Genomic DNA, 16,217 nt, shown 5'->3' with positions numbered 1-16,217 from the left:
CTGATTTAAACGGCTACATTTTACCATGATTACACAACCAGTATTTCCTAAATTTGTGTGAAAGTTTAAATTGTCATTTTCTAAGAAGACATATTATACATGTATTCTTAAAGAAATAAATAGTATGTACTAATTCCTAACTATTTATTAAGCAACTCCTCTGATGTAGATTCTAGAGCCTTGACAGTAACTAAATAGAAAAGTGAGTACCTTTGGAGTGTTTGTTTATAGAGATCATTATGGACCATTTAAACACAGACACACACAAGTATATATGTGAGTTTTTTGGTGTAGAATTAGTTTATTTTATGACACTCAAATCAGCTGACTTATTAAAACAAGATTTACAGTTTTAGTGTTTATTCAAAGAATGCTTTTTGAGAATACATACAAAAAACTGTATACATATATATATGATACACACACACACATACACACAAAGGGTGTAATATGTACATATATGGGAGGTTATGAAGTATTAACTTACATGATCACAATAGGCTGTTTGCTAGCTGAGGAACAAGGAGAAAAACTCCAAGTACCAAAACTGAAGTAGTTGGAGTCTGGCATCCGAGGGCAAGGAGCATCCAGCACAGGAGAAACATAGAGGCTTTGGAGGCTAAGCCCATCTCACCTTTTCTCATGTTTCTGTTGGCTTTCCATTCACTAGAAGCTGATTTGATTGTGTCCACCAGATTAAGGTGGATTTGTCTTCCCCAGCCCACTGACTCAAATGTTAATATATTTTTGGGAAATAATCAAGAGACACGCCCCAGATTAATACTTTGTATCCCTCAATCCAGTGAAATTGATACACAGTATTAACCATCACATGTTCACCCCTTGTCAACTTGAATCTACAGACATCTCCTGAGACAATACTCTTCAAATAAAGATAAAAATGAGGTTATAATTACACCTAACATAATACAAAAATGAGATATTTACACTTAACATAATAGAACTATCTTTCATACAAGCAGGAACACACAAATCCCCAACCTGAACACTATTATGTAAAGTTACCTATACTCAAATGACGATATGATATCAACATATCTTATGTCACATAATAAAAGGAAAGAAAAAATGAAGATATTTTCTTACTACATGTGTATATATGCACAAACTTTTTTTAGCAAAAGAAGGAGGAAATACTTAAGACAATTAAAATCCTCATATCTGCAGCTGGTCATGTGTTTTCAGGTGGTATGGATGACTGGCTTCTACTCCCCATTCTGTGTTTTCTTTGCCTTCAGTAAGCAATTCAGCAGGTCATTTTTTTTTCCTGGTTTGTGACCCAAACCTTAATTCCTGAAGGAGCTGAACCATTTGTAGTCCCATCAGGACTGGGCTCTTGTAGTTTCCTATTGACCTTAATCACAGGTCATGGTAATACTAACACACATCCTAATGTATCTTCTGTATTCCATGCATACTCTTTCTTACCTAAATTGTGGAGCAGTAGACTGATTTCCGCTTGATAGTTTGGGTCAATCACCTCAGTCAACACTGTACCTTCCTTCTTAGACTGTTGACTCAAAGGTAGGAGAGGGCCAAAGTGTTTAGGTGTCAATCTTAACTTCCAGTTTAATGGAATCATTGCTATGTCTTCTGGTGGCAGCATTCCTCCCTCTGGAACTAAGACCTCTAGGCCAGCAGAACATAATGTCTTGGAAACAGAAAGCAAAAAGGTTGCTAGTGGATCTCTTGGGGTGATGGTGAGTGGTGACATTTCTACTTACATCCCTTGATTTTTGGACCCACGAATTCTTGCTATGAGAGAAACAGTACCATATATTGGGTACTGATTCACAACATACATGGTGTTCTGGAGAACTTTGTCGCAGTCCCTTCAAAGTATTCTCTCATATTTGGCATTGTAATTGTAACTTCAAACGTCCATTTCACCATTCTATTTATCCAGCTGCTTCAAGATGATAAAAAGCATGGTAAGACCAGAGAATTTAATGAGGAGAAGCCCACTGCCACACTTCTTTAGCTTTAAAGTGAGTGCCTTGGTCAGAGGAAATTCTGTGTGGAATAACATGATGATGAACAGAGCATTTTGTGAATCCACTGATGGTAGTCTTGGCAGAAGCATTGCGTGCAGAATAGGCAAACCCATGAGAAATGTAAGTGTTTATTCCAGTGAGGACAAGCCTCTGCCCTTTCCATGATGGAAGAGGTCCAATATATTCAACCTGTCACCATGTAGCTGGTTGATCACCCTGAGAAACTGTCCCATAACAAGGTCTCAGTGTTGGTCTCTGCTGCTGGCAAACTAGGAACTCAGCAGAGGCCATAGCCAGGTCAGCCTTAGTGAGTAGAAGTCCATGTTGCTGAGTCCATGTGTAACCTCCATTCCTGCCAACATGGCCTTATTGTTCTTGGGCCCACTGGGCAATGCCAGGCTGGGGAAAGGGGCAGAACTGTGTCCACACAATGGGTAATTCTATCTGCTTGATTACTAAAGAGTTTCTCTGCTGAGGTCACTCATTGGTGAGCACTCACATAAAATACAAGTATCTTCATAGTTTTTCACCACTCAGAATGGCCCATCCACTTATCTTTTCCCCAAATTTCTTTGTCACCAATATTCTAATCATGCTTTTTCCAAATCAGACCTCCAGACAAACCATTGACTAAGGCCCATTAATCAGTATATAAACACATATTTGGCCATTTCTCCTTCAATGCAAAGTGCATAACCAGGTTCACCACTTGAAGTTTTCTCCCCTGGGAAGGTGTATTTTCACCACTGTCCTTCAGGGATGTCCTAGAAAGGAGCTGTAGTGCTTCAGCTGTCCACTTTCGGGTGGTGGCTGCATATTGTGCAGAACCACCTGTGAAACAGGACCAGTGTTATGTTCCTCTGTCAACGGATCATAAATAATTTCCCATGAGGCCATCAGTGCAGCCTGGAGGAGAGAAGGTGCCATGGCTGGAGTTGAGACCATGGGCATTTAAGCCACTTTCTCATGTAACTTTATTGTGCCTTACGATCTGCTCAAGCCTGGTCACGTGTATACCACTTCCATTTGAAAATGAAATGCTTCTGTCCACAACCCACTTTAAGGCTAGATGGGTTAGACAGCACACAGTTTATGATACGCAGTTCAGCTCACACAGTGACTTGATAACCCATAGTCAAACATTCAGTTTTCACCTAAGCCCAGTAATGGGCCAAGAGCTGTCTCTCTAAAGCAGAATATTTATCTACAGAAGATGGCAGGGCATTGTTGCAAAATCCTAGAGGCCTGAGCTGTGATTCACCTGTAGGAGCCTAGCAAGGGTTCCAATCAGCATTCCCATCTGCCACTGACACATCAAGCACCATTGGATATATGGGTCATATGGCCCAAGTGGTAGAAGAGCTTGCCCAGCAGCCTGTACCTGTTGCAGAGACTTCTCTAGTTCTGGATTCCACTGGAAGCTGGAAGCCTTTTGGGTCACTTGATAAGTGGACCAAAGTAACATATCCAAATGAAAAATATGTTGCATCCAAAATTCAAAAAGTCCTACTAAGCACTGTGCCTCTTTCTTGGTTGTAGGAGGTGCCTAATGAAGCAACTTATTATTTACCTTAGAAGGAATATTTTGATAGGCTCCACAGGACTGGACCCCTAGGAATATTACTGAGGTAGAAGGTCTCTGAATTTTAGTCAGATTCATTTCCCATCCTCTGGTACAAAAATGTCTCATCAATAAGTCCAGTGTTCTTTCTACTTCTTGCTCACTGGATCAAATAAGCATAATGTTATCAATGATATGGACCAGTGTGATATCTTACAGAAATGAAAAGCAATCAAGTTCTCTCTGAATAAGATTCTGACATGAAGACACAGAGCTGATATATGTCTGAGGTAGGACAGTAAATGTATATTGCTGGCCTTGTCAGCTGAAGGCAAATTTCTTCTGTTGGGACTTATAGATATGAATAAAGAAAAAGGCATTTTCCACATCAGTGGCTGCATAGCAGTTACGAGGAAATGTATTAATTTGCTCAAACAATAAAACTACATCTGGTAAAGCAGCTGGAATTTCAGTCATAACTTGGTTAAGTTTTGATAATCCACTGTCATTCTCCAAGATCCATCTGTCTTCTACACACTCCAAATGAAAGAGTTGAATTAAAAGGTGCTGGTAATTACCCTGCTGCATCTTTGAAGTCCTTGATGTTGGCACTAATCTTTGCTGTCCCCTCAGGAATGTGATTTTGTTTTTGATTTACCATTTTTTTATGTAGAGGCAGCTCTATTGGCTTCCACTTGAACTTTTCCAGTGTAGTAGCCCTCACCCTTCACATCAGGAAGCAAATGTGGGGTTCTGCCAGCTGCTAAGTATGTCTATGCCAATTATGCATTCTAGCACTGGGAAAATGACTCCAAGATGAGTTCTGGGACCCATAGGACACTCTGTATGTCCAACCTAAGCTAAAACTCCATTCATTACCTGACCTCCATAAGCTCCTACTTTAATTGTAGGACCATGACTATATTGTCAGTAATGTAGTGGGGTCCTTCCCCAAGGGAAACTGGCCTCTCCTTCTTTCAAGGGGTTCTTGGTCTTTAAACTGGCTCTAGTTTGGAAACTGATTGGGGAGGGGGCTGTAATTCTCTGCTTTTATAATTCAAAGTAATCTCTTTTTATTTGACCTAAAAGTTATCTCTTTGTTTAATTTAAGTATGAATGCAGTAGACTTTCTCTCAATTTCACTTCCAGGAACACCGTGATTAATTACTTAATGCTAGAGGTCCATAGGAGTCTCATTATTGTAATTGCCACTTTCCCTTGGTTACATCCACCTTGCCTTTTTGATGGTTGAGTACTGCTACTTGGCCCTTGCCACCTGGGGATCCAATTTTTCTCATCGTATTTAAATTTTGTGGTTGATTGATTGTGTTTCCCACAATTAAATCTGAAATACATAGAAGAGAAATTACAGGGCTATTCACAGATGCAAGTTCTTCCCTCACAAATCTATTTCACAAAGCATTGGTAAAGGGTATCTCTTCTGGATCCTCCAAAGTGGAAAGAGTAAAGTCTAAGGAGATGAGTCTATTCCACCATCCTAATTTCCCTCAGCCTCCAGATCTCTCTCTCTCTACATTAAACCAGTGGAGACCAGGCATTTCCAGCTCACTCACAGTGGGACATCTTTTAATCCATATTTCAGCTAACCAAGCAAATCAACTATTCGAATTTTTTAAACTACCCTAGTAGCAACATTAAAGGCAAAGTCCCTACTTAGTGGGCTCTACTCAATAAATTCAGTCTGATACAATTCCATATTCCCACTTCCCCCATTATCCCATACACGTAATATTTCCCAAGCCTGTCCTCCAGACTGCTGTTCAAATAAATGAGATAACTTTAACAGTTCTTTTTGAGTGTAGCACACCACTTCATGGGTCACACTGTCCAACTCACCTCTAGGAGCCCACCAGAACTTTAATCTAGTTATAGGTCTAGAAACAAACAGAGGTGTTGGGGATGGCTTCTGAAGAGAATCAATATTATCTTTTCTGGAAACTGCCTCAGGGGTGGAAACACTGTTGCCTCAGCCATTGCAGGGTTTCTGTCTTCAGACAGAGTTGGAAAGGCTGATGGAAGTATGGATCAGAAAGCGGATGTTGCCACTTCTCAAGATGAGGAAGCCATTCCTTCTGGCAAAAAAAAAAAAGTTCATCAGAGTTAACCACTCACTGTCTCCAGATTCATCAGGGTTCTGCTGCACATCTCTACTGTGATTTTCAGGGTCCCTTTCTTTTCCAATCAATGCTCTCACTATAACAGTAGACACCTGATGAGGCTGTGCATGCATCTTTTATTGCAGGTCAGCGACTCACATAATAAGAGCCTGTGTCTGTTTTTCCACAGTTTTAGCTCTTGCTCTACAAATGATAAGACTCTCACTCAGGGCAAAATTAGCAGATTTGAGGCTCAGTATCTGCTTCTGAAGTTGGGAGAGAGTATCCCTGAGTTCATCATTTTCTCTCATCATATTGTTCACTGAACTTAGGAGCTACCAAGAAGCTTCACTGTGTTCCTTTGTTCTCCACATATGGTCAAGGTGTTATGTATAGAATCACTAAACTCCTTGACTCTCACAATCAATGAATCAGGAGTGCCAAATTCATTTATTTCGCATAAATCTCTAAATGGTTTCCACCATGGACTATAGTGTTCTCCATATTATTAAAAGTAGAGTCCATAGAATTTTTGCATCAAATTGTATTAAACAGCCAAATTCAAAAATTCCAAAACCAATGAAAAAACATTATTTTTAATGTTCTGTTCCTCTAGAACCATTTCTGATACCAAAATCTCTATTAGTCAGGATTCTGTCACAGGGACAAAACTAGTATCTATAGAAGGGTTTATTGAGTATGAACTTACATGATCACAATGTTCCACAATAGACTGTCAGCAAGCTGAGAATCAACAAGAGCCAATCTATGTAAAGAGGTTGTACAACTTGGAGTCAGCCATGTGAGGGCAGACAGCATCCAGCACAGGAGAAAGATGTAGGCAAGAGGTTAGTCCATCTCACCTTTTCATGTTTTTTGCCTGTTTTATGTTTACTGGAAGCTGAATAGATTGTGCCCACCAGATTAAGGTTGAATCTGCTTTCTCCAGCCCACTGACTCAAATGTTAATCTCTTTTGGGCAACACTCACACAGACACACCCAGGATTAATACTCTGTATATCTCAGTCCAGTTAAGTTGACACTCAGTATTAACCATCACAGGCTCCTGGGCATAAATTTTCTGTGCTCCACTGAAGCTCCACCTTCAAGCCAGTGACATCCTGAACTCTGGGGTATAGGCTGATGGACAAGAATGGGAAATGATTTTACTTTTATTAAGTGCACCCATTGCTGCCCAATAATCCAATCAGAAAGCACTTTATTTTCTTTGAACGACATACAATTCCTGGACTCAGCCAGACTCAAACACTTGACAGACTACAAGCTGTGGAGCAGAGCAACCCACTGAAGGGCCTTCTCTCTGCTGAGAGCTAAGGAGGCATCAGAACTCTCAGCAGTACACTGGAGCTACCCACCACAGGCTTTGCTGAGAGATAGGGAGATAATGGAACAGCCAGATAGGGGATAAGCTACCTACTCCAAGGTCTGTTCTATGCTGAAGGCTTAGATGTTGGGACCACCAGATATGAAGAGGATTTCCCCACTCCAGGGCCTTCTCTCTGCACAGAGCTTAAAACTGGGCAAGATGACCAGCTGGATGGAGAAGCTACCCACTCCAGGGTCTTCTCTTTGCTGAGAGCTGGACGGTAATCACGGACACCCTGCCTTTAAAGAGGAGCTACCCACTCTATCTGCTGATAGCTGGACACTCATCAGGACATCTGGCCTGTGTGGAAGAGCTACCCAATTAGGGGCTTTTCTGTGTTCTCTGATTCAGTACAGCTTCTCTTTACATTGCACACTCTCTAATTGTCCATCTACATCTTTATTCCTGAATGCAGAACAATTATTTGAGATAAGCTGAATGGTGAAGCTGAAAGAGCTGTAACACGAACTCAGAAAAAAAAGATATCCCTTGCTCATCACATTGTGGAAGACAAAAATAAGAGGGGAGCTATGACCCTTCAGGGTGCACAGATGTAAGTGCTATCAAAGCCAGAGCTGTGCATCTTCTTTAGGGCTTTGAAATTTCTGGCATCTTCAAATTTCTGGGCACCACTCCATTTCTTGGTATAAGCTGTGGAAGCTGCTTGCAGCATGCATGATCCAGCTGCAGCTTCTCAGTGAGATGATGCTTCTGTTGGCACCTAAAAATTACTGCCCTGCCACAGCTGGCATGCCTGGCTGTGTGTAGTGGCTGATGCCCACACTTGCTTATACACCCCTTGCCACGCTATGCTACATTTGCCCTTGGCAAGTGTTAAATCCATGCCTATAATGCAAGGTGAAGGCAGCATCTCAGGCAGAGTGGGTTTAACAAGCTTAGCAGGCCTTAGCAAATCTGAGGTAAAGTCACCATTGGCCACAGGGGTTCCATCTGGCAAGGTGACTCCACCAAAATTCCATGACAAAAGAAGCATAGCTACTTGTGTTTAAGTGCCTTACATCTACTGGATCTTGAAATATTGATAATTGAGTGTCCTACAATTTGAGATATAGATACATAGATAGATAGATCAATAGGTAGGTAGATAGACAGATAGATAAATTGTGCGTGTATGTCTGTGTGTATGTGTGTGTGTGTCAGAGTCTCACTGTGTCACCCAGGCTGGTGTGCAGTGGTATGACCTCGGCTCACTGCAACTTCTGCCCCCGGGGTTCAAGTGATTCTCCTGCCTCAGCCTCCTAAGTAGCTGGGATTACAGGCATCTGCCACAGCACTTGGCTAATTTTTGTATTTTTAGTTGAGGTGGGATTTCATCATCTTGGTCAGACTGGTCTTAAACTCCTGACATCGTGATCCACCCACCTCAGCCTCTCAAAGTGCTGGGATTACAAACATAAACTACCTCATCTGGCCACAGTTTGATATCATTAAACCTTATTTGGAAATTATTGTATTTCAAATTTTTTAAGAAATTAAATTTGAAAGATTGGCATTTGCATTGTGTCACCTGATCTCTCTTACTTACACTCTCTTACTCTTTTTATTATATGAGAAATATATTTCTAAAATATATGGCATTGGGGTTCAGAATGGCATTTTTCTGGTAGATTATAAAGTTTACTGATGGACCAGTATTTCTTATTCCTGGTTTTGACATTTTGTACTCATGTAATTTCTTTTTGTGAGGAATTTTTGCTGCACCCTGTAGGATTATGAGTAGCATTTCTGGCCTCTTCCACTAAGTGAAATAGTAACCTTTTTTTCCATGGTAGAAAATACAGAAATATGTTTGTATCTTGTGGAAAAAAAACTGTTGAAATTTACTATTCTAGAGCTTTTTAAAGAAGAAATAAGAACTTGCTTTTAAAAATTTTGCACAAATTTTACGTGAGATCTCACTTTGTTCTAACTCTTTTCCATTCTAACATCCTGTAACTTTCTATCATTATCATGTAAGTTAAGCCTATAATACTTTTCCTTTTGCAGGATAGTGTTAAAAACACAGGTTAAATGGATGTTGAAGAGCTGATATAAGAGGCCACATTTGGGTAAGAAAAGAGTTATTGGTCTCTATCTCAAAAAGCTCACCATCATTAATTACTAGGGAAATGCACATCTAAACTGCAATGAGATACCATCTGAGGCCAGTCAAAATGGATTACTAAAAAGCCAAGAAACAACAGATGATAGTGAGGCAGTGCAAAGATAGGAATACTTTTATATTGTTGTTCAGAATGCAAATCCGTACACACTGTGAAAAAGTGTGTGATGATTCATCAATTATCAAGAACCAGAAATACCACTTTGCTCAGCAATTACATTACTGGATATATACCCTTCCAAAAACAAGCTATTCTATTAAAAGGATACATGCATGTGTATGTTTATTTACAGAACTATTCACAGTAACAAAAACATGGAATTAACCTAAATGCCTATCAATGACAGCCTGCATAAAGAAAGTGTGGTACATACACACAATGAAATTATATGCAGCCATAAAAAGGAATGAAATTATGTCCTGTGAAGGGGTACGGATGAAGCAGGAAACTGACATCCTCAGTAAGCTAACACAGAAATGAAACACACACAAAAAAGCAAACACTGTATGTTCTCACTCATGCTTGGGAACTGAACATGGAAGACACATAGACACAACACAGGGAGGGAAACTTGGGTCTGCCAAGGGGAAAAAAAGAGCTTCAGGGTAAATAACTAAATCATGCGGTGCTTACTACCTATGTTATTGGTTGATATGTGCAGTCAACAACCATGGCACATGGTTAATTGTGAAATAAACCTGCATGTCCTGCATGTGTACTATGGAATTTAATATAAAATAAAATTAAATAAAAATAAGAATGCATTTATTTTTGTAGAGGTTATAGTAACTTTGAAATATGTGCCACACTTTACTTAAGACTTTTTTTTTAAAGATGGCATCTCTCTCTGTTGCCAGACTGGAGTGAAGTGGTGCCATCTGGGCTCACTGCAATCTCTGCCCCGAGTTCAAGTGATTCTCCTGCCTCAGTTTCCTGAGCAGCTTGAATTACTGCTGCTTGGTTCCATGCAAAGCATTAAGAATTTTTTTAAATAATTACAAATCAGTTTTTGACAAACTGCATTGAAAAGTAAATAAATAGTGTATTTCAATTCTTAGTTTATTGCATTTCTTCCCTTTTATTTTTAGAATGATATTTCACACTGTCCCTTTTGCTGGAGTGCAGGGTGCAATCTTGGCACCCTGCAAACACCTGACTCACAGTTTCAAGTGATTAATCTTCCTCAGCCTCTTGATTAGCTGAGATTACCAGCGGACACCACAACAGCTGATGAGGTTTCATCATATTCTACAAAGTCTTCTCTAACTTCTGACCTCAAGTAGTTTGCCTACCTTATCGTCAGAACATGCTGGGACTACAGGTGTGAACCACCGTGCCTGGCACTTGACTGAATTTATAGTTGAGAAAAATATACATCCTGCAAAAATTTATTTTTATATCATATTTTTACGTGTTTATATATCTCATAATTAATGAAAAATAATAAAGCTTTGAAGCCTTTTTATATTGTAAATGAATTTTTTCCATTTTTACATAAATAAAAGAGTCAGTTAATTTAGAATGTTATTTTTCTTTTGGGTAAAGTTCTCAGGCTTTAGAAATTTCTTTAAAAATCTACTTTGGGAAACTAATTACATTTATTGATTTTACTTGGGTTTTTTTTAGGAATTGCTTATGTAAGAAAATTCAAATTTTTTTCAAGATACAGTGAGATGTTTAATTATGTCAAATAAACTTAAAAGTATTTTATTGAAAAGACTTTTTGTACCTATATTTTCTATTAATAATACTGTGATTATTTTTTCTGACTTACTAGAAATTGATTGTTTCATCTTCAATGCATAAAAAATTCACCTGTAATTTTTAAGAAGTAAACAACTGTCAGCTGAGCTGGCTGTTCCAGTCTGTTGCTCACAAAATACCATCAATTCTGGTTTTGAACTACTTGTAGCACCAGCTATTGGCTGCCGGGGCGACAGCAAGACTCCGTCAAAAAAAAAAAAAAAAAGATAGTAGACTGGCTGAAATATATTACACAGACAAAAAAATAGCTAGTGAGTATTTTAAATTATAAAGCTGTTTTTGTTCATTAATCATCGTTTTGTGTAAAATTCTATTTTCTCATTCAGACAAAATCAACTCATGGGTTTTTTCTTTTTTTTTTTGTCAACTATTTTAACATTCTATAGCCATCATGTATATAATTAATACAATTTTAGTCAGAAAGTACAATTTTTTAAATATCTATTTAATGCTCCCCTATAGTTGGCTTTGGTAACTTAATGCAGTAAGTTGTTTTAATCACATGTGAAAAAATACTGAAACTTTAGAGTAACAAGGAGCCAAATGTAATACTATAAAAAGTTTATATTTAAAATGTAGGCATTAAAAAGTTTTTCATAACCCATAAATTGAAGTTGCTTAATGTTATTTTAGTTAAATTCTAAGAAAGTTATGGTTTAAAAATCATGATATGGCAGAGAACCTTTGAGTGCATTTTATTGCTTCTAAATACCACATCAGTCCCACAAAAAGGATAGAAATGTTCAAATCTTACACAGAGCTAAAACAAGTTTCAGGTAATGTAAGTAAATTAACAAGTAATAACATAAAATTTAGTTTATTTCAAGAGAAAACTGAATGTTAAATATATAATTAACAGCAGCATTCAGTATAGACCTTTCATTAGTAAATGTGAAATTATATTTATATTTTGATCCATGGGAGTATATTTTCTAGCACATTGTAGGATTTTCTAGCTAAACTCACTGCTTAAAAGGTCAGATCTTTATTTGTATTGTGGGTTCTATGTAGAAGAAAGAGTTTACTTTTGAAAAACACCTTTTTCTTTATTTATTTAACTATTGTATTGACATAGTAAATTCATATTTTCAAAAGAACTTTGAAACAAACACTGCTGTTGTTAAACTATTTAGCTAACAGTTTTATGGGGTTAAAATATATTTCCAAATACATAAGAAGACATGTACTGCAAATTAGTAACTTGCCACCAATATTATATTTCTTGTCCAGAGATTATCTCTATATGTGCACTAATCCATGCATGTAGCTATTTGTTTATTTTTTACACAAATGAAAATATACAATATACAGTATTATTAACTTTGTTTTGTATTTAGTCAAACACCTGTCAGTATATGAAGATCTGTTTAATTCTGATTTGTAGCTACATAACTTGCAGTTCAATGTGCTTTAATTTATGCAATCCATCTCTAAAATAAATTGATGTGTAAGCTGTATTATGTTTTACACAAAGTAGTGAAGAACTTATCGTCCTTACAGTGATTTTAAATACACAAGACAAAAAAATTATTGCTATTTACTGAGGAATAAAGCAGATATTTATGTGAAGGTTATAGTTTTATGAGTCACAACTATAACTTTAAATGAAGTGCTCAATTAAAAGTGAGAAAACTCTAATGTTTTATTTATATAAAGTTCTGATGACAATTAATTAAATGCACTTATTTCAGGCCCAAAAGTTTTACAATAAGTAAACTTGTAATGATTAAGGCTAAGTCAATGACTAACACATGAAAATTTAATATCATACCATCTTATATAACTCTGAGAAAACATTTTTTCTTATCTCAGCTTGTAAAGAACTTCCTGAGTAGGAATATCAGCTCCTGCAAGACCAGGCACACCAAAAAGATTTGTGGGACTCAAAGAGGGTGCTGATACTTATCACATAAATTCTGTGACCCAGCAGCTATACCTGATCCCTGTCATCACCAGCAGTATTTTAACCATTGAAAAGACAGGTAGCAACATAGACAATGATTGTAGAGCTGTTAAAGGAGGGCCTCCATCTTCCAGACCCCAGAATAGTAGATTCACTGACAGCTTGAATTTTGTGCCTGGAAAAGCCACAGATACTCAGTGCTAGCTGGTGGAACAGTTGGGAGGAAGGCTGTACCCTGCAAAGCCTCATGGGTGGAGATGCACAACACCATGGGAACCCAGCTCTTGAACATCATTTTGGAGCTTTAAGATTGTATTGCCTCCTTGGATTTTAGACTTGCATGGGGCCTGTAGCCCCTTTATTCTGGTCAGTTTCTCACATTTGGAATGGCTGTACTTTCCCAATGCCTGTAGCCTACTGTATCTAAGAAGTAACTAACTTGCTATCAATTTTACAGGCTCATAGGGAGAAAGAACTTGCCTTGTCTCAGATGAGATATTAGACTTTGACTATTGAGTTACTGCTGAAATGAGTTAAGGCATTGTGGGACTATTGGAAAAGCATGACTGACTTTGAAATGTGAGGACGTGACATTTGGGAGGGGCCAGGGTTGGAATGATGTGGTTTGACTGTGTCCCCACCCCACTTGATATTTTACATGTGGTAGGAGGAATTAGATGGGGTGTAATTGAATCATGGGGGCAGGGGGTTTTTGTGCTGTTCTTGTGACAGTGAATAAGTCTCATCATATCTGATGACTTGAAACTTCAGTTTCCTGGCAGAAGCTCTCCCTTTGCCTGCTGCTGTCTGTGTAAGACATGATTTGCTCCTCTTTTCCTTCTACCATGATTCTGAGGCCTCCCCAGTCATGTGGAACTGTCAGTTCATTAAACCTCTCTTTCTTTTATAAATTGCCCCATCTAGCATATGTCTTTAGCTTGAAAATGGACTAATACAGTACAAATATCAGATTGACTGATAAAGCACTGTGACTTTAATTTCACAGTCAAGTCAAAGATGTAAGTAAAATACAATTATGTGTAAGTCTCTGAAAATTCATATCAACCTTTTTCTAGTTCAGTAACGTTTTCTTAACATATTTTAACATAATGCTGAAAGAGTTGTTAAATCAAGTTATAATGTACTCTATACTTTTATAATTATTGCTAAGCTAAGACTACAGTCATTTTAATCTTTTTTAAGAGACAAAGTCTCTATTGCTGCAGCTGGAATGAATGCAGTGGTGCAATTATAGCTAACTGCAACTTCTAACTCATGGGCTCATGTTATCCTGCTGTCTTAGCCTCCCAATGACCTAGGTCTAAAGGAAGAGGACAGTAGGCACAGCTGATTATTTAATTTGTTTATTTATTTTAATTTTTTTGTTAGAGACAGAATCTTGCTATGTTGCTAAGGCTGGGCTCAAACTCTAGGCTTAAGGTAATAGACCCACCTTGGCATCATAAAGTGCTAAGATTACCAGTGCGAGCCACCATATCTAGCTAATTTGTTAAAACTTTTTGTAAAGATGGTGCTTCACTATTTTGCCAAACCAGGTTACAAATACCTGTCCCCAAGGTTATTTTTGCCTTGGCCTTCAAAATTTTTGGAATTACAAATATAAGCCACAAAACCTGGTCTAAAAATGATCTACATTTTTAACTATAAGTTAAAATTTTATCTCGTAGAGATAAAGCTTCATATGTAATAATAAAGTAGAACATGCTGTGATACAAATTTATTGGTGTGTGAGCCAATTTTTAAATAATAAATGTGCATTTAGATTAGAGAAGTTTCAGTTTACTAAGAACTCTTTCACAATTACCACAAAAATTTTTATTGGTATTTAAAATTTCAGATAATATTTTTATGGTTAGGAAAATGTAAAGCAGTATAATAGAGAATCAAACCAATTGTAAGTACTCTATGAATGAAATACAAAGCCATGTATATGTCACTGGAAGGACCACAAACTATTTTTTGGTGTGAAATCCAGTGGTAATGTGGAATATACCAGCAATTTGTATACTAATCATAGTAATTTCTTGTGCTTTAGGCAGAAAAATAATTCTACTCTTCAAATAAAAATATATATGGTCAAAAACATTTGTATTTTCAAGCATTTTCTTAATAAAATTTTTGTTAGTTAACCTAATTCTTAGTGATTTACTTACCACTTCACTAACCCATATTGCAAACTAGTGCTTCAGTAAAAAGTAATAATTACTATTACAAATAATGCTCTCTTATATATATCTATATATTAAGAACAACTATTCTAATATACAGATATATCAAATTTTACATTTTAAACAACTAAACCAAAAAGGAAACACTTTCACATAAATTAAGGCTAATGATTCAATAAGAAAAGGTAAATGAAGCCAGAAGGAAAAAATTAAACACATGTTGATGCCTTGTAAAGAATCATACATCCAAACAAAAATTATTTTTTATTAGTAAGAAGTTAACCTAAAAGCTTACCTTGAGCACGATTTAAATAAACACCATTATGTGTAAATACTTTTATTCCATTATGGATAAATTTCACATTTTGTTTCCATACATTTCTCTCAATGGCTGGTGACATAATGATGTGATGCAGTATTTCAAGTTAGTCATAATATATATCTTACCATCTCATTACCTTCATCTATCATGTCCACCTGCTTATTAAAAGTATGTACACAAGCATTTCACCATCTTTTCTCTCGTCTCTATGACATGCACTTCAGCATGCAATCAAATACATTTGTGTATTCTCCACCAAAACACAGATTTTTAAATTTCTTTATCATCTTCTATTTTGAATTCTGTTACATCTCCATCATCAAATTTATACCAGTGATCTGAGTCATCAGCTACCATCCTTTGAATAATATAAGAATAATAGGCCAGGCACATAGCTCATGCCTATAATCCCAGTAATTTGGGAGGTTGAGGTGGGCAGATCAACAGGTTAGGAGATCCAGATCATCCTGGCTAACACGCTGAAACCCTCTCTCTACTAAAAATACAAAAAAATAGCAGGGCTTGGTGGCAGACACCTGTAGTCCCAGCTACTCTGGAGGCTGACACAGGTGAATGGCATGAACCTGGGAAGCAGAGCTTGCAGTGAGCTGAGATTGCACCACTGCACTCCAGCCTGGGCTATAGAGAGAGACTCTTGTCTCAAAATAAAGAAATAAATAAAATAAATAATAATAGGTGGAGCTAAGATGACCGAATAGAAAGAGCTCTGGTCTACAGCTCCTAGCGTGAGCGATGCAGAAGACAGGTGATTTCTGCATTTCCATCTGAGGTACTGAGTTCATCTCACTAGGGAGTGCCAGACAGTGGGCGCAGG

The 16,217-nt window shown here is 37.5% G+C and overlaps 1 long non-coding RNA gene across 5 annotated transcripts in view; it reads right to left on the bottom strand.

The window, feature by feature from the left end:
- Window positions 1-281: 281 nt before the first annotated feature.
- Window positions 282-16,217, bottom strand: part of LOC134760967 (uncharacterized) — a 104,699-nt gene continuing 88,763 nt past the window's right edge. For 4 of the 5 annotated variants that reach the window (XR_010139092.1, XR_010139093.1, XR_010139090.1 and 1 more), the window contains 2 exons: window positions 5,434-5,669; window positions 282-4,921 (listed from right to left, as the gene is read on the bottom strand). This is a non-coding gene — a long non-coding RNA (uncharacterized LOC134760967). The remainder of the gene's footprint in view (window positions 4,922-5,433; window positions 5,670-16,217) is intronic. The other variant, XR_010139094.1, reaches the window with a different exon arrangement.

Source organism: Pongo abelii, chromosome Y, assembly GCF_028885655.2.
Source record: "Pongo abelii isolate AG06213 chromosome Y, NHGRI_mPonAbe1-v2.0_pri, whole genome shotgun sequence".
NCBI classification, from domain to species: domain Eukaryota; kingdom Metazoa; phylum Chordata; class Mammalia; order Primates; family Hominidae; genus Pongo; species Pongo abelii.
This window is presented reverse-complemented; position numbering and strand designations above follow the sequence as displayed.